Source organism: Nannobrachium achirus, assembly GCF_963921795.1.
Source record: "Nannobrachium achirus genome assembly, chromosome: 21".
NCBI classification, from domain to species: domain Eukaryota; kingdom Metazoa; phylum Chordata; class Actinopteri; order Myctophiformes; family Myctophidae; genus Nannobrachium; species Nannobrachium achirus.
This window is the reverse complement of record NC_137828.1, coordinates 10,278,947-10,304,374: the sequence shown is the minus strand read 5'-3', so window position 1 is coordinate 10,304,374 and position 25,428 is coordinate 10,278,947. Positions and strand designations below refer to the sequence as shown.

The 25,428-nt window shown below is 43.1% G+C and overlaps 1 protein-coding gene across 1 annotated transcript in view; it reads left to right on the top strand.

Moving 5' to 3' along the window:
• Positions 1-25,428, top strand: part of ntng1a (netrin g1a) — a gene marked incomplete at both ends in the record, with an annotated part of 230,021 nt that overhangs the window by 160,937 nt on the left and 43,656 nt on the right. The gene's annotated exons all lie outside the window — the stretch shown is intronic.

Below are 25,428 nucleotides of genomic sequence, written 5' to 3'. Positions count from 1 at the left end.
TGACCCGGTCACCGCTGCAGGAAGTGGTGAAAGTGCTTCTGGTAAGGAGGTCACATGTCATAGCGTCCAGCGGCGATACGGACTCGCCATGGTCTTTTACAGACGTGCCAAAAGTAGAATACAGCTGGCGTTTGCAGCGCACTGCAGGATGCACCCGCACAGGGGCGTCACACCAAATTCTGGGCCCTGGGTACAAGGATTCACTGCGGGCCCCCCATGAATGTTAACTATTGAAAAATAGCAGATATACAAGCTCACAGCGCGGCACCGAGTGCCGCGCTGCGAGCTTGTAGATCTGCTATTTTTGAAAAATCGTGAAAATGTGTGCCAAGAAACCTATGTTTCCATGTCAGTGATGCTCAAACTTTTTCATGTGAAGGACCCCCCCATCTCAAAATATTTAGTTCCAGGGACCCCCCAGAAGCAACATTTTTGCTACAAATGTTCACTAAAAAAAATACATATATTCAAAGATTTGCGCACATTTTCACGACTTTTCAAAAATAGCAGATCTACAAGCTCGCAGCGCGGCACTCGGTGCCGCGCTGTGAGCTGGTATATCTGCTATTTTTCAATAGATAAAGTTACTAGGGCCCCCCCACCTTGGGCCCTGGTAACTCAGTCCCACTTTCCTACCCCTTGTGACGCCCCAGCACCCGCATGCCAGCCAGATGGCAGCAGGTGCTGCTTTCTACACACTGTGAAATCCCCGGCGTTTGATTGAACTCTGAGAGGGTAAAAAACGGATCCTTACGGGTTCCTTTTTACCCACATAGAGTTCAATCAACGCTGAGGGTTTTACTGTGGAGACCCGTCTTCGTGCTGGCATACTTTCTACCAAGTCTTTGCCTTTTTTTCCCCTTCTTCTCTCGCTCCTTTGGCCCTTTCTCACAGACTATCGCATATCACACACGCGCACGTTTGCACACACACATATCGTCATTGTCGGGCAGAAACCTTGTATCTCCAAGTTTCAAATGTGTACGTCTTTTGGTAAAGCAAAGCCCTGCTTCATCATACAAGACCGTCGCACAAAACTAGTGAAAACAGCCGATCTACAAGCACACAACGCCTCGCGATGCGAGGCGTTGTGTGCTTGCAGATCTGCTGTTTTCACTAGTTTAGTACCTTTTATAGATGATAGATACAAAACGAACGGTTTGGGACATACAAGGTTTCCACCCGACAACGACGATATGCACCCGTGCACACACACACGAAAGGATCAAGGAATGTCAGTTGGCAGCTACATACGACAGGGGCACAAGGAGTGGTGGCTATTAGTTGGAGGAGTGTGCTGGCGTTTCTAAACCCGGTGTTATCCCCACTTCCCTTTGTTATTGCTGCCCATTGTGACTCCTGCTCTCTCTCTCTCTCTCTCTCTCTCTCTCTCTCTCTCTCTCTCTCTGGCGTTGGATGTCTGCAGGCTGGCGGCTGATGGCTTATTCTTTGCTCCCAGGGGTACAGAGTTATGAGACTTAGGGAGGGTTAGTGAAATGGCCATTCCCCAGACCTCAGATTGACAGCGCATTATTAAGAAAGCGCGGACACACATAGTACGTAGTACATGCACGGGTGTACGCACGGGTGCACGCACGCACGCACGCACGCACGCACACACACACACACACACACACACACACACACACACTCACACACACACACACACACACACACACACACACACACACACACACACACACACACACACACACACACACACTGTCCTGCAAGTGATGAAAGACGTTTCTTAGCACAAAGTGCATTATTACGCGTGGACTCGGAGAGGGCAAAAATCCATAGTGTAATAATGCTGTGATCTATAGGAATTCATGGCTGTCCCCCCATGGATTGAGAAAAAAATGCACCGGATGAAAATGAAAATAAAACCAATTCAACAATTTAAAAAAAAAAGAAAAAAAAAATCTGCTCCTTGTGCCGTTTTGCGATTTGTGCCATTCTGATTCTACATCTCTGTCGACTCGCTCACTGTCTGTCTGTCTGTCTGTCTGTCTCTGTTTCTGTCCCCCATCCCACGTGCACACTAAACCCAGTAGGAGGCGCACACACACACACACACACACACACACACACACACACACACACACACACACACACACACACACATGCACACACACACACACACACACACACACACACACACGCACACACGCACACACGCACACACACGCACACATCCAGCGAGCATATGCCCGGCTCTGCGGAGACTTATTTGTCAAAGACGAAAATGTAATTAAGATTTAATTTCTTTCCAGCGTGCCCATCAAGTGATGGGTAACGAGATTGGGTAACTAGATCGATGGATCACCCTGGGGGGGGGGGGGGGGGTGTTTTGGATATTTCAGCGATTATGTTGCGAGGAAAGCGATATAATAGCCATTTGGGTTAGAACTGACTGAAAATAACTTTGTACTTCAAGTTTCAAAATGATACTAAATATATGTTTAAATGTCCAAATAAATTTCAAATATTATCAAATGATCTCGCGGCACCCCTGGACTGCCGTTGCGGCACCCCAGGGTGCCCCGTCACCCACTTTGAAAGGCTTTACACCACTGGGGTAGAAGGGTGGAGCAGGGGTTGACTCATAAAAAAGGGACTAACGTGATGGAGGAAGGAAGGGTGGGCATCACTCTCAGTCACAGATGAGTGCTGTCTCAGTCTCCCTCTCTCTCTCTCTATCTCTCTCGCTCTCTCGCTCTCTCTCCCCCCTGCACCGCCCTGTGTCATGGGACACAGGCGGAGAGGGATCAGTTGTAGAATTACCCGTGGCAGTTCATTTCACTACGGCCAAGGGTGTCTAGGAGGTGAGGTGAGCCGAGCCGAGCCGCGGAGGAGAGAGAGAGGGACTGACAGACAGACAGATAGATTGACAGACAGACAGACAGACAGACAGACAGACAGAGAGAAAGAAGAATAAAATTGCTTTTTTTTCCCGAGCAAAGAGGACACCCGCAACAGCCTTGTAAATCGTCACTGTCGGGCAGAAACCTTGTATCTCCAAGTTTCAAATGTGTTGATTTTTCCGCAAAGTAAAGCACTAGCTTCCATCACACAAGGCCGTCGCACAAAAGTAGACAAGTGAAAACAGCCGATCTACAAGCACACAACGCCTCGCTGTGCGAGGCGATGTGTGCTTGTAGATCGGCTGTTTAAATCATTTTAAAAATGATAAATACAAAACAAACGGTTTTGGACATACAAGGTTTCCGCCCGACAACGACGTTGAAATGTTCTATGGCTCAAGGCCATTGCATTATTCGTCGCGCGACGGCGCTGCACACGGCGATAATAGCCGACCTGCAAGCTCACAAGGCCATACATGTCGACCCGCCGCCTTGTGAGCTTGCAGGTCGGCAGTGTTTTGATGCGCGACACCGTCATGCGATGGAGCATGAGTTAGCCTTCAGAAGTTCAGACGCCGTGTGTGACCAATGTGGTTGTCATGGTTGCAGCTACGGCTGGATTGGAGAGGGAGTCAGCGGTACGGCCTTGGTGTGGGCCCATGTCGGTTGTTAATACGGTTGGCGTTGCGGATTTTGGAGCCGTCTGGGAGATTATACGTGAGGCCGTGGAAGAAGTGGGCGCTCACAATGCACCACCTGCACGCTCGCTGGAACGCATTTTGAGGTTGGGGTGCGGAAATGGTCAGTGGGCATGGCTGTAATGACATCATACTTGCGAAGGTGAGAAGTTGATTGCTTTTTTCTGCCACTCTGAATAGTGACAGACCAATGCCTGAGGGAACCAATGCCTCAGACCCTCCCTACACATGTTGTCGAGTCCGGTTAACCACGTCATTACTCAAAAATAGTGAAAATAAAAGATTTATAAACTCACAACTCCGTGCCTGCCTTCATTTACTCCCAAAGCTCACCTTCTGAAATCGTATGCTTATAGTGTTTACTGTAGTGACCCCTATGTCAGGGGTTTTCAAAGTGGGTGACAGGGTACCCTGGGGTGCCACGAAGGCAGTCCAGGGGTGCCGCGAGATCATTTCATAATATTTGGAATTTATTTGGACACTTGAAAAAATATTTAGTATCATTTTAAACCTGAAGTACACAGTTATTTTCAGTCAGTTCTAATCAAAATGGCTATTATCTCAATGTTTTCCTCGCAACATAATAACTAAAATATCATTATTGTCAGGCAGAAACCTCTGTCGCACAAAACTAGTGAAAACAGCCGATCTACAAGCACACAACGCCTCGCATCGCGAGGCGTCGTGTGTTTGTAGATCTGCTGTTTTCACTAGTTTAGTACATTTTATAGATGATAAATAGTAAATACAAAACGAACGGTTCTGGACATACAAGGTTTCCACCCGACGACGACGACGATATGCTATAAATTTAAGGTGCTGGGAGTGAAAATTATAATGTAGAGGTGCCTCGGATTAAAAAAATATTCATGGGGTGCCCTGAGACAAAACAGTTTGGGAACCCCTGCCCTATGTAACAACTATTTTTGTATTTCTGTCTTTTGTTTTGTAGCCACAGTCATTCATTCATCTGTCATTGGTGGGAGGCTCTTGCTCAATGTTTGTCTCTGGAAACAAGGTCAGTGTCATAGTTGATTGGTTAGCATCGTCAATCAATCAACAATGACATTGACCCATCACTGATGTTGATTGGATGGCAAAGTGGATTGTTTTGAAAACACACAGATGAAGATGCTGTAAACATACGTTAGACTGGGTCCCTGGTTTTAGAACGGAGAACATGGCTGGATCTCTCTCAAATATGTCATTTTACACAGAATAAGCCCATTCCCAAGATACAACGCAACCTTTCATGGTTGGATGTGACTTATGGGGACTAGAAGTGTTACTGTAAATAGCAATAAAGAAACTGCTGGCTTACTGTGTCTAAAAAGACATGTTTAGCCACTTGTATGCATGCCCCCATGCGTACGCATGCCCCACATTTTAGCACGGTAAACATGATAAAACAATAGAACGAAGCCAATGATATTTGATATTTTAACACTCAATTTTGCTTTTCTCTAATTACAATCTAAAATATGAACCCTTGTTGTAAAAAAACAAAGTTGTCCTTTAATCATGACCATTCCTTGATACTAATGTTGTACTTTAATTTCAGAGTTTGTTTAGACACCAAACTGTAAAAGTTTGAGGTTTTTCTTTGTCATGTGGATTATTTTTATGGGACAACTGTGTCTTTGTGTTTTTATATCCATTTCTTTTCATTCAAAAAAGTGAGTAAAAAAAATCCCACATGCTTAAATTCATCTCGACCTTATCTAGGCTCAGGGACGTGCTGGGCCCCTGATTGAGCCCGGGAAAAAGAGTTGGAGAGGCCCGCGCTATAGATCGAGATCTCTCTATAACGCTAGTGCTACTCAAAGATTTGCCATTTCAGATCATGACAAGTGACAAGCCAGTGGGCCAATTACATGAGTTATATTTCGTCGTTGTCGGGTAGAAACCTTGTATGTCCAAAACGTTTGTTTTGTATTTATCATTTTAAAAATGATTTAAACTAGTGTAGTGAAAACAGCCGATCTACAAGCACACAACGCCTCGCACCGCGAGGCGTTGTGTGCTTGTAGATCTGCTGTTTTCACTACTTTTGTGCAACGGCCTTGTATGATGAAGCAGGGCTTTGCTTTGCGAAAAAATGTATACATTTTAAACTTGGAGATACGAGGTTTCTGCCCGACAGTGACGATTTACTTTGTTGGCCGCCCAGCCCCCAAAATGGAACGAAGGCCGACATTTTATTTTTAATTTTTTCCTAATGGCCAGCACGTCCCTGTCTAGACTAGACAAAAAAAGAAAGTCAGGTTTATTTCCATTGGGGTCCTTCTGTCTTTCTGGATGCAGACAGCACTCATTATGTGATGACAAGTCCCTCAAGCTGTCCAATTAAAACTCAGAGTCAATAACCCTGAATTTCATTTATTGCTGTCCCCATGATGATACCCCAACAGCAAATCAATGGAAGGAAATGCAATAGGAAGTTTAAACACTGAGCGAGGTTTACGAGTGGGGTCGTTGTTTTATGGAGTTGTTCTGTGGTGAGAGGCATTTGATAAGTTTTGTTGCCACAGTAAACGAGACATTTAAAAATCGAGACTAGGTCAAAACCTAGTATTGGCTGGGCCGTGTATGGCTCGACGCTAGAGGGCTTTTAATTTGATAGGACATGGGCTTTGTTACTTCATCCAAGCTTATCAGCTAACGCACAAAGCTCGCTGCAGGAGCTCTATATATCCACCATAACGATTAAAACCATGTCTGTCATCGTATCAATCGTGCACCGCACTGGTTGACCAATGGTGTCATTTCATCAGTCAGTCAGTCAGTCAGTCAGTCAGTCAGTCAGTCAGTCAGTCAGTCAGCAAGAGACATTCACGTTTATAGGAGTGTTGCGATCCACCCAAAAATAATACTTTTAACTCTATCAACGCTTTGGACGTTCCCGTCGCCCCATTTTTCCTGGCGGCGCGATGCCAATTCACCCTTTGTTAGGCTCCTGGTTGGTCCCTGACTGACCAACCAGCAGGCTCTATCTGCCTTGTCCCGCCCTGGTTCCACCTTTTTTATGTTGAATTAGCTAAAACATAATTATTTGAGAAATGAAAACATTTAAAGGCATGCTGATTCACTATGCTGCCACTGAGCAGCTCCAATTGACTGAAACAAAGTTTGAAATTAGAATTGAGCACACAGAATAACAATATGAAGCACCTGAATTAACATGGCAGTGGATGGAATGTCCCACTGTATGTCCCTCCAAGACACAGCAACCAATGGGTGTGGAGAGGGGCAGGACAATGGGCGGGACATGACAAAGGGTGAATTGTACGTTCTTTGGCTCGTTCTTTTGTACCTTGGTTTGATGTCTGTAAACTGATGAGGGGTCGCGCGGGTGTGTACCGTAGAGACAGCTCCCGTAAAACTGCTCTCAAAAACCCACTGGACCTTAGCATCAATGGAGTAACAACACTCTTCCTTGTTATTTTCTCTGGATCTATTGGTCTGTAGCGATTGAGCTGCCTTGACGGACGGCAGCCTACCACGGCCATTTTCACATTAATTCTTGCATGAGGCTGCCCTCTACTGCTGGTATAGCCACGGTACACCTATTTAAGGAGAAAATAAAATAATAATGATGGAAAAAAAAATACATCTTTGTCTATAACATCTCAAAGGTAAGGTGCTTTTGCTGGCACAAAACCCAATAAATAAATAACAACATCTGGCAGTGAAAAAGTTAAGGGTAAGTGATTTTCTTTGGTTAAAATAAGTGTTAAATGGCTCTATGTTCTGATAGTACTCGTTAGAGTATTTGTTCAGTAACAGGAGTCTAAATGTCTCTCCAGAGCTTTATTAAACAGAAAATGCCTTTTCAGGCTGGGATACCAGTGTTATCCAATCAAGATTGTGAACTCAGTCAGCATAGTATAAACAAGTGAAATTGGAAGTGTCTGCTCATGACACAAAGACGTGAGCAGACCAAATTGGAAGTGGAAATGTTGTCCAAGGTTATTATAGTAAACGAAAACTAACTAAAAAACGAAAACTAGAATGGAAAAACATTTTAGTTAACTGAAATAAAAATAAAAACTAAGCTTTTTAAAAAAACAAAAACTAACTGAAACGCTATTGTGTGTTTACAAAACTAACTAAAATAAACTAAAATTATAGAGACAATCTCCTTAGTTTTCGTCTTTTGTCTTTTGTGGAAATAAAAAATAAAAAACACCAGTTGGTGAGGTCAAAGAGAGAAGTTGTTTGTCTCAACATTCCTGCCACTCTCAACAATATGATGTTTTGTTGATTTTCTTTATTAGACAATACTTTTTTCCGGAGCTTTTTTAATCTCACCCCTGACAAATACCCCATATTACGTAAAAGACTAAAACTAACACTAAAACTAATAAAAACTAAACTAAAACTAAGCATTTTCAAAAAAATAAAAACGAAACGAAACTAGCAACCTCACTTTAAAAACGAATTAAAACTAAATTGAAAACAAAACCTCAAAACTAATAAAAATAAAAACTAATGGAAAAATCCAAAACTATTATAACCTTGATGTTGTCACGTACGTACCTGACAATGTATTTTCTGTTTATTAGAGAGCTGGTCAGACAGGGAGACCCCTGTTACTGGACAAACACTCTGGTCTATAGCAATGATTACTATCGAAAACAAAGTTCACCCTCTTTGTTTAACCCATTTAGGCCTAGGATTATTGACTGCTTTAACTATTGAAAAATAGCAGATATACAAGCTCACAGCGCGGCACCGAGTGCCGCGCTGCGAGCTTGTAGATCTGCTATTTTTGAAAAATCATGATTTTTTTTTTGCAAGTCTTTGAATATATCTACTTAAAAGCGAACTTTTTTAACTCAAATATTTACTTCTGGGTGGTCCCTGGGACAACATATTTTGAGATGGGGGTCCGTGGCCGAATACCTGTAATTTTGGGGGTCCTTGACATGAAAAGGTTTGAGAACAGCATGATTTAGAGGAAGGATTTAGAAGTCGGGTCAAAGATCGGGTCAAAGATATTCAAAGACTCATTTTCACGATTTTTCAAAAATAGCAGATCTACAAGCTCGCAGCGCGGCACTCGGTGCCGCGCTGTGAGCTTGTATATCTGCTATTTTTCTAAAGTTAAAGCATAAAATAATGGTTAAAATGGTTACAATCTAACGCGACTCGGGCGCGTTCCAGGCATTTGAGAGTTTAACTCCTGTAAACCTGTTATGTGACAGTAAAGCAGATTCTGAAGTACTGTATCTGATACACTGTTTTGAAAACAATGTATCCATTGATCCATCCATCCTGGATGGATCAAATAATATCCAAGTACTATCCAGTTACTGGATAGTACTTTGATGGAGCTTTGACTGAAGCAAGGCTCAGACGTTATGGATCCCCTCCCTGGTTGAAAAGACGAGTGCACTGAGTGGATCTGTCCATAATGATTAGCCCAGGGGTTTTCAGCCCAAGGACCCCTTAGTTGACAGAGAAATGAAGCAGGGACCCCCACAATCATAGATTCCATGTAGTTTCAGTGTTTGACAGCACAATCTGGATTCATGTCAATTTGTGTTTTCAGATTTTTAACCACTTGAACTGTCAATACTTAATAAACTTGACCTTTCTTTATGTACTTTGTCTGCTCTTTTTCCCCTCTACACCAAACCTCTTTGCCGAAAATAGAGCTTATAGATCTGCTATTTTTGGCTTAAGTTCTCAGAATATGGACACTAGAGTTCAAGTGGTTAATAGACAAAAGGTTCTATCACTCAGGAGGACCCCCTGTAGTAACATTGAGGACCCCCTAGGGGTCCCGGACCCCCTGTTGAAGACCCCTGGATTAGCCTAATCCCTGACCTGTGCAGGCACACTGCCCATGTGACTGATTCCCACATGCAGTGTGCCACCCCACGGAAAACCTTGGGCCCTATTTTTACTATTTTGGCAAACATTTTTAAATAGTTAAAATAGCATATCGTCACTGTCGGGCAGAAACCTTGTATCTCCAAGTTTCAAATGTGTACGTTTCTTCGTAAACGTTTCGCCGTCGCACAAAAGTAGTGAAAACAGCTGATCTACAAGCACACACACAACACCTCGCACCGAGGCGTTGTGTGCTTGTAGATCGGCTGTTTTCACTATAGTTTCACAATCAAGAAAAATGCAAAACGAACAGTTTTGGACATACAAGGTTTTCACCCGACAACGACGATATATTTAAAATGTTATTTTCAAAATGGTTAAAAAAGGTAAACAAGTTTAGGGATAAGGGGTAAGGCACGGATGAAGATACAGCCCCTTGTGCGTTCCGTGAGGCACCTCTTGCTTTTGGAAAACAAACTTGTGAAACAAATAATATCGAGAGGAATTACACTTGACAGTGACATTGTTTCAGTAATGTTTTGTCACTCAACACATCTTTGTGCAGTCTGGGCCCAAATGAACGGAATTAAAGGAGTAGTTCACCCCCAAAATGACTTTTCTTCTATTGATTACTCATGCCATGGAGACTTGAGTTCAATAATATTTTTTTGTATTTGTTGCATTCCCAAGACAAAAATGTGATTATATTAAATTTACCCCCATTGATTCCGGATGGGGACCCGAATAGATTTGGGTCCCCATCCGGAATCAATGGGGGTACATTTCTTGCAATCAATTTTTTGTCTTTGTCTTGGGGTCTTAGGAATGCAACAAAAAACAAAAAATATTATTGAACTCAAGTCTCCATGGTGTGACTAATCAATAGAAAAAAAGTCATTTTGGGGGTGAACTACTCCTTTAAGTGTTTGGTATAATCTCCTATAATATATGCACCCGTTCTACTGAATATGCATTTCTATAAGGATTTATGTCAATATAGAATTGCAGACGCTTACACCCTAATTAAATAATAATAGACGTGTGATGAAATATCCTGAGCATGCATATACGGCAGTGATCACGTACTCTATTCAAGTAAAACAAAAGATCAATGAATACAATTAACATCACAATTGAAGTTGCATGGTCTGGGGGTTGTTTAATGCCATTATTGGCTAAATAGATTTAGATAGATTTTCATCAAATGCCTCATAGCATCACGTACTGTATGTATGGCTGGGTTACCGTCTCTGCCAGAGCTCTCGTCCATAGTGCCGTAGTGCACTTGACCCATAATGCAGGCAGCTTAACTGCATTTATTTGTTGTTTTTATTTTGTCAGCTGTCAGGCTGAAACAGTGTATCTTCTTATGAGGGAGACAAGCATGCAGTGCCTAGGCACCCTCTTGTATTTGTTAGTTGTATCATTATACAGTATAGCGTTTGTTTTTAGTTTTTTTGCCGTTCCGGCTTAAAGTTTTTACAAAATGTGTAAGGCCTAAATGATAGAGTGCATTGTTGGTTGGATAATGTCTGAACAGTTCCTCTTGTACTGAGCGGGATTACTATTGCAAAAACACATCATCAGTAGGGTAAAACTAACCTGTCTCACAACGGTCTTAAGTCTAAACCCAGCTCATGGTCCCTATGAACATGGGGCTTTTAAGCCGTGACATCATTTTGTAGTCAGACCTCCAAGCAGATTTATTGTCAATATGCGTCCCTCGCTATTTCAACAGATCAGAGACAAAAATAACGACTAAAGTATAATTCTACCACTTTCCTTTAAACAACAAAGAGAAGAAAAATTAGTAAATAGTAAAAATAGTAAAAAGATTCACGTGCGCTGGGGCCTTTTGGCCCCAAAAGTTCTCCTCTGCCTACAAAATGATGTCAGACTTAACAGCCCGATAATTAGAACTTGGGGGGTCAAAATTAAAAGTATATTATTGACCACAGGAACCCTCGCATCCCTATTCTGGGGCCGAAATTTCGCTGAAAATAACAGTCCATTCATGGTCTGGAGAGGGCACTATGTTACAGACAGGTAAAAGGGCAGGGGTTCAAGCCCCCTTTGATGTCTATGTGTGCACGTGCCTGAAATAGGGGGTGGCCAAAAAAATAAGCAACCCATAGCCCCTTTTCTAAATAGCAAAAATAGTGGATCTACAAGCTCTTGATCTTGTACAAAGACGTACTGTACAAGATCTTGTAGATAAACTATTTTCACCATTTGTTTGGGGGCGAAAAGAGAACATGTTTGAAAATGTTCGCCTAATGACATTCCCTAAATAGCCACGTTGAAAGTGGTTGATAAATGAATGGTTGCATTAAACGATAAAAAGGCTTATCTAAAGTATAACACGCGTCACGCGTAGATGGACGCTTGGACAGGCATCAGATGTATCTACTAATGTAGTTCAGAGTTGGGGACAAAATGTGCAATAAAACAAGTGCATTTGAGGTTAAATGTGAACAGTAGGGGGTGGCCATTGCCAGCCCATGATGCCCCAAGGCCGGCTTTACACTGCCACTGAAATCTAGCCTGAATCAGATCTGAGTCACATCAAAAATGGAATCCGATTTTTTTTAAATAGTCTAAATCCAGACAGGTCACATTCATGTCACATGAAATCCGATTTTGAAAAACCACATCCAGAGGTAGTTTCAAATCCGATCCGGATCTGAGGACATCTGAAAGCAGCAACCACATCCACCCCATTGAGTTATATGCAGGTCACATACAAGCCACATCAAACTGGCCAAGCGTCACTTGTGCTGCGCAACCCCAGCGCGGAGCCCCAACGTCATTACAGAGCGTGATTATTTACTATTTGATTACAGCGCATATTACAGCACGCTGAGCACAACGAGAGGAGAGAGAAAACACGTGAGCTAAATAGATACAACCAGAGAGAAGAGCGAAACACAAGAGAAGAAAAGGAGAGAAAAAGTTTTTGTTCTCGCTTGTCTGTTATGTCGCATATCCTGAACATGTGATCAACTAGCGTCAACGTTGTGACGTGACGTCATGACGCCGCCGTCGTTACCACGGTAACCAAAGCAGATATGTAGACGCAGGGCAGCTTTGGGCTGACGCTGTTAAAATCAGTCAGAACGCACAGATCAGATCTGTGTCACTTGCAAATGCAGTGTGAAAAGTCGGGCCAAAAGATCAGATTTGAGAACCAAATCGGATTTGGGCTGGATTTGACTGCAGTGTAAAGCCGGCCCAAATGACACTCCTGTTGTCACGCACACTAATGAGTTAATTATCTTGACTTTGTCCCCTCCTGTGGAGTCTGCAGAAGGACACTTGTTCAGTGTTGTGTTAAATACAGCTCAGTGTGCGTGACCAAAATGAAACATTAGTATGGCTTAAAGGAGGACTTCACCACTTTTCAACCTATCTTCATATAATAGGTCCTCACTAATGTTCATGATAAAATAGCACCATTTTGGGTCTCATAGGAGAGCTGTGGGTGGGTCAAATCCTTCCACCGGTGACATCATCAATGGGAAATGCAAGCTAATAGAAACTGCAGAAAAGTTGCAATGTTAAAGTGGAAGCCATTGTTCTCGTGATAAAAAATATATTTATTTTTCCAAAAATAGTGTTTAAAAAAAATCTGTCAAACGATGATGTCACCGGTGGAAGGATTTGACAGCTCTCCTATGAGACCCAGACTGAGTAGAAAAAAATCGTGCTATTGTATTATGAACATTAGTGAGGACCTATTATATGAAGACAGGTTGAAAAGTGGTGAAGTCCTCCTTTAAGGTCTTTGCACACTGCTGTGTTTTTCGGGCCGAATATCGGAGTGAATTTCGGAGTGCGTGAATAAAAAAAATCAACCTCACGTTATGTCAATCACGTTTGCACACTGCCGCCCGTCTCGTATTTATTTTCGGACCATGGGTTGATTTTTTCCGATTTTCGCAGCTGTTGCACTGAGTGCCTTGCTCTCTCTCTCTCTCTTTCCTCTCTCTCTCCCTGGCTTTTGGATTTCGGATTTCCAAAACGCAACGAAAAAACAGTGCAGTGTTCAACCAGCTTTACACTACAGCCTCACAGAGGAACTCTCCTGGGAGCACCATTGCTTCAAATGACAAGAATTACCACTTAAACCCCATAGTTGACCGGGGTTCCCCAGGGCTATAGACTAAAGGTCCGCCAGTATTTCTCTATACTGTATGCAGCAATTCTCTTCGCCGGAAATAGCCGCTCTACACGCTCACAACACGTTGCAGGCTTGTAGAATGCAGTTTTTACTATGGTGAAAGAAATGCAAATGTCCCCCATTCCATGCCATACCTGAAGGCAGCATTCAGGAGAATTGCCTTGTCCAAATTCTCCTGAACTTGAATGCAGCATCTTACGTTGAAAGAACTGCCCTCTCTGTGTAGAAATCCATGCTGCACGCCACATTGCATTTTTATGCTTAGTTTAGTGTGGTATCAAGTAGTGAAAATAGCCGACCTCCAAGCTCACAACAGTTTACAGTTTACAGTTTAGGCATTTAGCAGACGCTTTTAATCCAAAGCGACTTACAATAAGCAGATAACACATCACTATAATAAACAAGATAATATGTCAGTACATCAACAGCAATATAACAAATGCATATGAATATCGATCTAGAAAAAACAATATAATCAGTAAAGAAAAAAAGGTTCTAAAAAATATATTAAAAAACGTGTCGCAGCTTGGAGGTCTGCTATTTTCGATATTTTCACCAAAAGGCCCTTTTAGATGTTTCAGCCTCTGCCTCTCTAACATTCTCTGCACGTCCCTGCCCTACTTCTTTCTGAAATGGCGCCTTTGCGTGAAAACTCAGAGGAAAGGTGGCTCGTTGTTTTGGGATCATTATGCAGAATAGCATGAGCATACAAACGTTTCCCATGTTTGGTGGAAGGTTCCTTTACAGTGGCGTCAGTTCAGCAAAAGCTAGGGTATGGCAAAGATGGGAGTCCTCATGGAAAAGAGGCATTACATTTTGGATAACACGGTTCTATTGTGAAAATAGCAGATCTACATGCTCACAACGCCTTGCGCTGCGAGGCGTTGTGAGCATTTAGATCGGCTATTTTCACAATGTCTGAAAAAAAAAGTCTAATTTCAGTTTTTTACCCAGGTTTCTACGGTTTCTTGGGCTGGATATGGCAGCCTGGAATGGTTGTTCAAGTGCAGCTAAACTTAGCATGTTCTTGCCACAATGCATTGCACCTGTGCAGCTGACCTGCGGAATACCATTTGGTCAAAATGGGGAGAATAAAAGTGTGGAGAATATAATTATAATACCTTGTTAAAGTGACCATTTTGTTCAAATGTTGCATTTGTAGTTATTTTACTGTAATTTAACAACATAATAACCAGCACAGAGAGACAAAGAGACATTCATGGATTTATGTTTAAAAGTAACTTTTATTTCCCCCCCTGGGCTGGTCCCAGGGTATGGCAGCTGCATACCCCTGCCATACCCAATTGACGCCCCTGTTCCTTTACTTGCACATGCTGCGCTGTGTTCCCAGACCGGTGCAGGTCGACAAAACAACAGCAGCTGGAGAGTTGACAGTCACAATAAGTATAAATAATGTTCAATAACTTTTGCACATTGCACTTTTCTTGCGGTTTTCTAATTAGCATACATTAGCCAGATGCCACAGTCGTTGTGCACTCTGGGCTACAATTACAGTAAATATAGATATACTGTAATGTAGAGTAGGTTATGTACAGTATGTAGTTGTGTGTACCAGCTGTCCACATATACACTTCAGAAATGCACTTCATACATTATAGGAAAAGCAATTATGCATTTTCAAGTCAAGTCAAGTCAAGTCAAGTTTATTATGTCCCAAACTGGGCAATTTGTATTACAGCAAATGATAAAAGCTCTCAAACCACAGTGAAACATACACGGAACACATGGACATAGACATATCACAAGATCCAGTTAACAATAAGTAAGTTACAACAACCCAACCATAAGAACTAACTAACAGCTACCTCCTCCTGATTCCGTTATTGATCGCACGGATAGAGGTAGGGACAAATGAAAATTTGTACCTATTATTTTTGACTACAGGGGCCTTCAACCATTGACCGGAAGGCAGTAGCTCATATAAAGATTTGAGAGGATGCGAGCTGTCCGCTCTAATAGATGATGCCTTCCTAAGCACCTGCTCGTCACATCCATAATACAATTTTCTTGTTGCTGTCATTCAGCTAGAGTGTTGAGTATAGGTCAATAAAATGTACTGAAACACTACTTAACACAGCGGGTGCCCACGAGGTGTCTACGTGACAATTTCTTTGATGTTGCTGGAGGCCCACGACGCGCTGGACGTGTTTACTGTAATTACAGTATAACTTTATATCTCACCGTTAGGTCGGGGCTACGCCTGGATGTAGCCCATTAGCCGCTAGTCGCTTCGAGTCGACGCTGAGAGCATCGCGCGGCCGTTTTTCTCCGTATACTCCAATGCATTTCCCCATCTTTAAAGCCCTTTATCTCCGATGTTTGTTTTATGGCTAAAACTGTGGCCGCGTGCGGCAAAATGTCCAAATTTTGATCGGCAGTGAACAGCTATGATCAACACTAGCCATACAGTAAGTTACACAATAACATCCTGTCTGCGCTCATGTGACCAAGTGACGTCATCACGCATGCATTGACGCAACAGGGCCTCGTATTCTTCTATGGAAGTGCTATGGGGGCACTCAGAGGGGATGACTGGCGCCTCCTGGTGGGCAGTCGATGTGTTAAAGACTAACTACAGCATCAAAAATACATGGAAAACCAGGGGGGGAAGCAATGGTAAGCCTTCTCAATAGAGAATGAGTCAGAGGATATTGTAAAAGATAATGTCGTGTTCATGAAAAGGATAATTTGGGTGAATTATCTGGCTACTGCAGTATATTGTTAAACCTGAGAATGCAGTAGAATAGCTTTGCGTGAGTCACAGTAATACAATGAAATAAACCCAGCGACCCTTGATAATGCATGGCCTCTTTTACGTCAGCTTGTTTTGAAAATAGAACGATCCCTGGGGAACATAGCATTCAGGGCCGTCTGAAATGTTCTTGCATTAGGGATATCATTCATTCACCTCATCATTTATGACGCTGGTCTCGTTCAATGAGACTGTAGCATAATTAAATTATGACAACAAGGAACTGCATAGGTCCCCTTTAAAGAACCCAGAGGGAATGTCCAGGAATATGTGGGACATTTCGTTTTTTTTACAGATCAAATATCACTGTGACAGTCTAAAAGCATTTTGGTTTAACTCTTTCTCACGGGGGAGCCACTTAAAATTAAAACCGGATTAAACCGTACTTCTTCTGTACTTAAATTAGCCGGACCTGAAATTTCCGTACTAGGTCATTAAAAACGAAATAAGTGATAATAGTCGAAAAACAAAACAATCGGCAGCCCTTCTCCATCTCTTCTTCGACTGATCTAAAAGGATCATTCTCTCAACCCTTTGAACCGGAAGTGCTTCTGGTATAGCTTTTCGTACTCTATAGCAAAAGTCCCGTTCACTTTCATTGTAGGAGGAGGTGTTAGCATAGCATCTGTCCGTGATGTTTTCGATCAGAAAAAAGTTGACATGGGCGCTGCATACGGAGTGGATTACATTCGCTTACCTCGATGTGCACGGATCGTGCACGCGAAGCACACAGGGAGGAAGATGCCTCAGGCAAAATCCCCACGAACTGCCAATGCAGATCGAGACAATTCGCTGGTGAGTAAACAACAGCCGATCGGGATGGGGAAAAAAGAACGTGGGGTCGTGGGACCGCGCTGATGGTCTTATACAATGAATGCTGTCTCAGATCATAACACAATAATAGAAATTTCCGGCTAGTCCACCGACAGCCATTCTGGGCAGGCTGTGGAAGTGTTAAGAAAATCCCAAAACATGTTGTCTATGGCGAAGCAGCTACTGCCAACAGAAGATTAAAGTATAGCTAACAGATGCTTAGAAGAGGCGTTGATCCTGTTTGCGGACTACACATTACATGCGTAGCACTCATTCACAAATAGTTTTACAAATCCTCTAACTTGTAACAGACACCTCCTAATATGTGCTAAAACACAAACCCTGCTAAAGTCAGTACAGTCAGGTGCATATGGAACAGATACAGTACAATGTTACTGTATGTTACACACAAAATACATTGGAGAAAGGACACACACATGCTGTTTTCAGATTTGTGGCATAACCACTTAAACCTAATTTATAGGCCAATATTTTGTTACTGACGGCCAACCTACAGGCACACTTGTAGATGGGTTATTTTAACAAATGTTGAAGATTTTTGAACATTTTATGCCGGCCCCAAAAATACAGTATGGGAACGCCAGGTTGAAAGTACTTAAGCAGAGAGTTTGAGTCTATAAATATGGCCTGGATTGTCCCAGAGACCATATGAATAGCATAATGTGAATTAATTTCAAAGGGGACTAGCGCTCTGCTAAATACAGAGGGCACGATGACCCAAATGAGAATGCTCTCAAGCTGTAGGCCTAGTTAGTAAGTGTGTGTGTGTGTGTGTGTGTGTGTGTGTGTGTGTGTGTGTGTGTGTGTGTGTGTGTGTGTGTGTTAGGGCATTCACGAATAGTGATTTTTAGTATTCGAATTATTCGACCTCAAAGTATTCGAATAGTCGAATATTCGACAGGACTGGCCAAACTGTCAAATATTGAGTAAGCAAGAGGCAAACATTGTGAAAATAGCAGATACATGCTCACAACGCCTCGCAAGTAGATCTGCTATTTTCACAATGTTTATCTGTTGAACCGAGTCACATTAAATGTAATACCTACAATTCCAAGTGCTTGGCAGGGTGGGGGTCCCCAGTTCAAATATGTTTATTTTTGGGGTCACAGCCTAAAAAGAAGCCCTGGTATAGAGCGTTAACAAATTCATCCACCAGGGGCACTGACAACTCATTCTTATGACTTCCTATCTAGCCAAGCTTTATAAACTATATATTTTTTAAAGAGAAAACTATAAAAAAAAATTACAAATAAGAAAATAATCGACTTCGGTGAACAACGTCGAATAGTGACTTTGATATTCGAATATTCGAATATTTGGTGAATGCCCTAGTGTGTGTGTACTCTAATTAGTGCTACATGAAGATGGCCATATTTAACTTAGCAGGGAGAGATGCGGTCCTTATGTGGCCCTCATTACATACTAGCCTCAATACTGCTGAAGCACCCAAAAGCGAACTCACGCTCCACTGCATATACATGCACGCGCGCTCTCGTTCTCAGGTTCTAATTGTCTCTCACCCGTACTGTACTCTACACTCTCACTAGATCTGCGCTTGTTTAATTTCAGGCGCTTATTTGCATTTTCCACTTTACCTTTGTTCCTCTCCTGCTCGTGATCTCTGTCCTCTCTCCTTCTCTGCCCGCACGGCCGCTCTCTCACTCCCCCCCCCGTCATCTCCCAGCCAACCGCCGTTGTTGCTGCTATCTTTCCTTGCTTTTGTTTCATAACCCCCCCCCCCCCCCCCCCCCCATCCCCAGAGACACAGCTTGTTTACGCTGCCTTTCTGCACGTCTCTGCTCGGCGCAGCTGTGACGGTAATCCTTTTTTCAAATATTTGTTTCTTCCTTCTCCAGAATTTGTTTTCCTTCCTTCCCTATATATATATATATATATATATATGTATTCCTTTCTCCTCACAGCTCAGTCGAACACCGACATCTGAACACTCTAGCTAGCATTTGCCACCTTCAACTTCAATACAGATCTGTTTAGGCTACCCTCGTCCAGGCCCGCCCCACTCGCACCCCCATGTGCCCACTCCCAACCCCCACCAGACAGAGGCAGCCAGCTCTGACGGGGGGGGGGGGGGGGGGGGGGGCAAACCCGGAGTTTTTCTCCTGAGGAATTCAATCACGTTCCTCATGCTGTTGCCGGCAATGGCTGTGCATGTGCGTGTGCGTGTGCGTGTGTGTGTGTGAAAAAAATCAAACCTCGGTTCGAAGTGAAGCGGTGAATTTTTATTTTATGTGTTCTAGAGCTATGAAATCTGTGTTCTAGATCTATACATTCTGTGTTCTAGATCTATACTTTCTATGTGCTTTAGTTCTGTATTTTTATGAATTCTGAATGAATGAATGATTTTGTCTGGAGGGCCGAATTGACCAGTCGCTATGCCCCTCCTAAACCCGTGCTTGCCCAATGCCACGTTAGCGACAGGTTACTAAGGCGGGTGCCTTGGCAAGCTGCCATGGCGGCGTGCAGAGGAGGAGAAGCCAGCTGTCAAAATCCCATGTTAAACCTGCCACAAACGCACGTCCAGGAAGAAAACAATAGCCTATACTAAAGTCAGATTAACATACAGTACACAAGTGTTACCAGTTATATTTTCTCATGAAGTGCTCCTAAATTATTCCCGTGGGTTTGTGTAGGTCAGTGCAATCCGTTCTTTTTTTGTTTCAGTGTTTGTGACACGGAGCGAGTGGGTGGGACGTTCGCGAACGAATCGAGTCTTTTGAACGGCTCTTTGAAATGAACGATATGATTCGGTTCACAGTAGGGAGCCGTTCCTTTCTAATGAACAGTGGTGGGAGAAGTACTACATTTCTTTACTTAGGTAAAAATATCAATACTGCAATCAAGTTTGGAATGTTATTAATGTACTTGAGTAAAAGTAAAATAGTATTGGTATCAAAATGTACTTAAAGTACCAATATTAGAACGTACTCATTATGCAGAATGTCCTGTTTCACAGGTTTTCCAATGAGTAAAATGTAGAAAAATCATTTGCAAATTGCCGATCTACAAGCTCACAATGCATCGCAACGTGACACATTGTGAGCTTGTAGATCACCTATTTTCAAATGCCAGAAATGTATCCAATGGCCAAAATGTATAGGCCTATTTGGGTGGAATGATTTGCAATCATACACCTACACCTAGCCTAGATATGGCCTACATATTGGCACAGACATCTCATAGTTTGCTGTACGCCCAGCGTCCCATTGGCCAAGGTTGTACGCCCCCCAGGATCCCACTGGCCAAGGTTGTATGCCCTGCAGGGTCCCATTGGCCAAGGTTCGCACAACGCGTGATTGGCCAGCAGGACGCTTGATAAAATGAACTCATAAATAGCACTGCTCACTTCACACTAGGTGTGATATTTTTAAGGAATAAAAATAAAAAGTTGACTGCTTAACTGGTAAACGTTAAAGGACCACTTTACCCATTCAATCAACACATTTTATTTTATTTCTTATATAAATGTGAGAATATTATAGCATGCTAACTTTCCAAAGTGCAGAGAATCAGGAGTGTGAGAGAAGATGACGGTAACACAACAGTGATCCCTGGCTAGGAATTGACGTGTGTGCAGAGAATCCTTATTGGCTGAGCCCCTAACCCTTAAGTTCTGTTCAGATTCACTGCACCTTCGTTCTGTTCGGGTCATTTTGACCCGGGGGATATTTGGCTTAAAAAACAACACTAATACAAATCATCATCATACATTGACCTTTAAATGTTTGTATTTATGCTTTGCTATATCACATTAAACACTGAAAGAGCTAGGCGTTTTTACTGATAGCTGAAATGCATGTATAATAAGAGCTGAACACATGTGAACATGGGAACACACATTAATGTCACATATGAATATACACTTGTACGTATACACTAGGAAGCACATGCTTCACAAACACAGACTGCATGTGAGGCACATATGAGCTTCTTGCACCTCCTGCAAGCAGTCTGTCTTCCTGTCTGCTGTTGTAGGACACACTGAACAGCGCTTTCTCTTGCCATATTACCATGTCTAGGTACTTCTGAATTTTGAGTGGTTTTTGGTCTTTCAAACCAAAGAAAGAAATCTCCATCTCATCCATTAGTTTTTACCTTCCATTCGTACATACATAGAAACACTCCAGAACCATGTCAGCCTGCCCTCACTCACTATACTCTTCTCACAAAGACGCTTCATTGCCATCCAGGGACCCGCACACACACACTGTACGAGCCATATTCTAAGTCTAATTGTTTGAGTTACTGTGTGTGTGTGCTGTAATGTCGGGCTGACCTGTTATTTCATGATTGCATATGTCATACAGACTTGTGTAATTCAGTTCATATTAGTTAATTAAGAATGCAGCCAATTATATTGCAAGCAATGTAATTCAGTGTAGATTACAGCAGCTGTGTCCAGCAGGCTAGTTCAGTTCTGAGCAAGAAGCCTGCAGCAAACACAAGTTTTTTGACCCACACAAGAAATTCACTGTATTAGAAATCACTTTTGAACAGTTTTTGTCTCCACCAGCCGAAGGCAGGGGGAGAGTATGTTTTCGCCCCTGTCCGTCCGTCCGTGCGTCCGTCCGTCCTCCCGTCCGTCCGTCCGTCCTCCGAGTTTGTGTACAGCTAATCTCCGGCGCCGTTGGCCCGATCGCACATTTTTCAAATGGCCCTGTTCTAGCGCCACCATGAAGCCGATGTTTGCATAACACATTTCTGTACACTACTCCTACAGATTCTGTCCAAAAATCCTACAAATCGTAGACAGTATCTCTACAGTCATGTGATCATCATGGATGCGTCTGATTTTCCATATTCCATCCTAATTGGCTACAATTGGCTTCCAAAGGTTGCAGGATTGCTCCGTTTTGAACAAAATGCCTCAAATCATGAACACAGCATGCAATCTTGGTGAAATTGGGCGTGCACGTTCCCACTAGGTAGAGGAAGAAATGCCACTTCAAATTTCTCAAATCAGCCTCATGGTGGCGCTATAACAGGGCAATTTGTGTGGCCTGGTGGAGACCTGTGCTCGGAAGAGCACTGCTTCTAGTTGGATCTGTACCTTTTTTGTTTGTTTGTCAACTTTTTTTCTGTCAAGTAAAAGAGTTAATACTCATCAACGGTGTGATTTTTTGGAATTTGGAGTCAAGCTGACTGCTTTACGGGCTTTTTGGAAACTAGAAGGAACACTCACTGAAATCCATATTCCAAATTCAAACTTAAAGCCTGCATGTGCACTAGAAAAGGTCTGGCGCATAAATAGTCCACTCAAACAGCAAAATGCATAAATGTATGAAGCAGTCTTACTGACTGCTTCACCATGTCCATTATTGTCCAATAGGGTGTGCCAAATGTAGTTCTAAGAGCGGCCATTTCTTGGGTAAACACAGCCTTACACAGGTGTTCTGATTGGAGTAAAGCATTGGTTCTATGCAATCAAACAATTGAAACATCTGTGTTTTGACCCAAGAAATGGCCGCTAAGGACTACAATGACGTAGCCGCTGGCACACACTTTAGTAGCCAACCTAAAGTGCCAAATTTGGCCCACAGGCCTCCAGTTGAATATCACTGTTGTAGATTGTATTTTCGAGGGGGGGAAACAAAACACATTTTGAAAATGAGGAGAAAAAAAGTGAAATGGGACTTTCTTCTATGGCTATACAGATAGTCAAAGATATCCCCAGCTAACCAGGTAGCCTGTCATGTGAACGGGCCCCCTGTGAGGCCGATGGGGCTCCCGACCAGGGACATGCAGAGAATGTTAGAGAGGCAGGGGCTGATATTTCTAAAAGGGCTTTTTGGTGGAAATATCGGAAATAGCAAACCTCCAAGCTCACAACGTGTCACAACGTGATACACTGAGCTAAGCATAATCAAGTCAATACTGGAGATGTGGCGTACAGCATGGATTTATACACAGAGAGGGCAATTCTTTCAACATGCTGCATTCAAGTTCAGGAGAGTTTGGACAAAGGCAATTCTCTTGAATGCTGCCTTCAGGTATGGCATGGAAAGAGGGCATTTGCATTTCTTTCACCATAGAAAAAACTGCATGCATTCATGGTCTGGAGAGAGGGCACTTTTTACAGACGGATAAAAGGGCAGGGGCTCAAGCCCCCTTTGATGTCTATGTGTGTACGTACGTGCCTGCTCCTGACCATGATGGATTGCTCTAAAATGATGGCTGCCAGGGAAAGTAATTACCAACTTTGCCTGCCGTGGAAATTCAGATAAGCTTTGGCCCCGCCCCCCCCCCCCCCCCCCCCCCACCTCCAGGTAGTAAGAGGCAAACAGACGAGACGCACTGAAGGTCAGACACTGACAGAGACAATAGAAAGACACTCGCAGGCAATTGCGCGAGCGCGCACACGCATGCACTCACACACACACATTCACACAGACACGCTTGTACGGGCTCGCATGCACGCATGCACGCATGCACGCACGCACGCACGCACGCACACACACACACACACACACACACACACACATACACACACACACACACATACACACTTTTGAGTGTGTGTGTGCTGTGTATTCACAGTGGTGGAAAAAGTACTTGCATGTTTTACTTAAGTAAAAGTATCAATGCAATCAATTCCACAGCAAAGTAGAAATACTCTGTTACAAGTAAAAGTCAGGCATTCCAAGTTTACTTGAGTAAAAGTACAAAAGTAATAGAATCACAACGTACTCAGAGTACCAAAAGTAGAAAGTACTCATTATGCAGAATGTGCCATTTATTTCACAAGTTTTCAAATGATTCAAATGTTTAAAAAATATTTTGAGAATAGCAGATCAGATCGCGGAATGATCTCCTTTCATGACTAGTCCAGAATATTGGATTCATGTGGTTGATTTTGGCCTGCAGAGAATTACCTGCTAACAGGACTACACTTTATATTTCACACTGTGTGTGTGTGTGTGTGTGTGTGTGTGTGTGTGTGTGTGTGTGTGTGTGTGTGTGTGTGTGTGTGTGTGTGCGTGCGTGCGTGCGTGCGTGCGTGCGTGCGTGTGTGTGTGTGTGTGTGTGTGTGTGTGTGCAAAGCTATCTTTGTGGGGACCTCATGTCCCCACAAAGATAGTACAATCCAGGGAAAAAAACGTGTGGGGACAAATTAATACGTCCCCACAAGGTCTTTAGGGGTTAGGTTAAGGGTTAGGGTTAGGGTTTAGGGTTAGGGTTAAAATGAATGGAATGTCCCCACAAAGATAGTAGACTATGTGTAATGTCCCCACAAAGTAGCAATTGCAAACCTGTGTGTGTGTGTGTGTGTGTGTGTGTGTGTGTGTGTGTGTGTGTGTGTGTGTGTGTGTGTGTGTGTGTGTGTGTGTGTGCGTGCGTGCGTGCGTGCGTGCGTGCGTGCGTGCGTGCGTGCGTGCGTGCGTGCGTGTGTGTGCGTGTGTGAACAAGGTGAGGGGAGTACCATGACACATTTACATAATATGCCTGCTCTGCAGTCCTTCCTGGGGGTAAATGCAGCAGGTTAGGAACTATTCCTGCCACACAGGGCTCACCTCACATTATGCACACAGAGATCATAATGGCCAATCATCCTCCGCCCCCTCGCACAACATGGTTGTCGTAGTCAAACGACTGGCACATGAAAAAACACCACAGGGGCGTCACAAGGGAGGGGGGACTGAGTTACTAGGGCCCAAGGTGGAGGGGCCTTAATTATTTTATACTTTTGCTATTGAAAAATAGCAGATCTACAAGCTCAAAGCGCGGCACAGTGGGACTGAGTTACTAGGGCCCAAGGTGGAGGGGCCTTAATTATTTTATACTTTTGCTATTGAAAACTAGCAGATCTACAAGCTCACAGCGCGGCACAGTGGGACTGAGTTACTAGGGCCCAAGGTGGAGGGGCCTTAATTATTTTATACTTTTGCTATTGAAAAATAGCAGATCTACAAGTTCACAGCGCGGCACCGAGTGCCGCGCTGCGAGCTTGTAGATCTGCTAGTTTTGTCGTGAAAATGTGTGCATCTTTGAATATGCATTTTTTTAAGGGAACATTTGTAACTCAAACTTTGCTTCTGGGGGGGTCCATGGAACTAAATATTTTGAGATGGGGGTCCGTGGCCAAATACATATCATTTTGGTTGTCCTTGACATGAAAAAGTGTGAGCACCACTGACATAGAAACATAGTTTTTTCAAAAAAAACCTTAGAAGGATTTGAAATATTCAAAGACAAATTTTCATGATTTTTCAAAAATAGCAC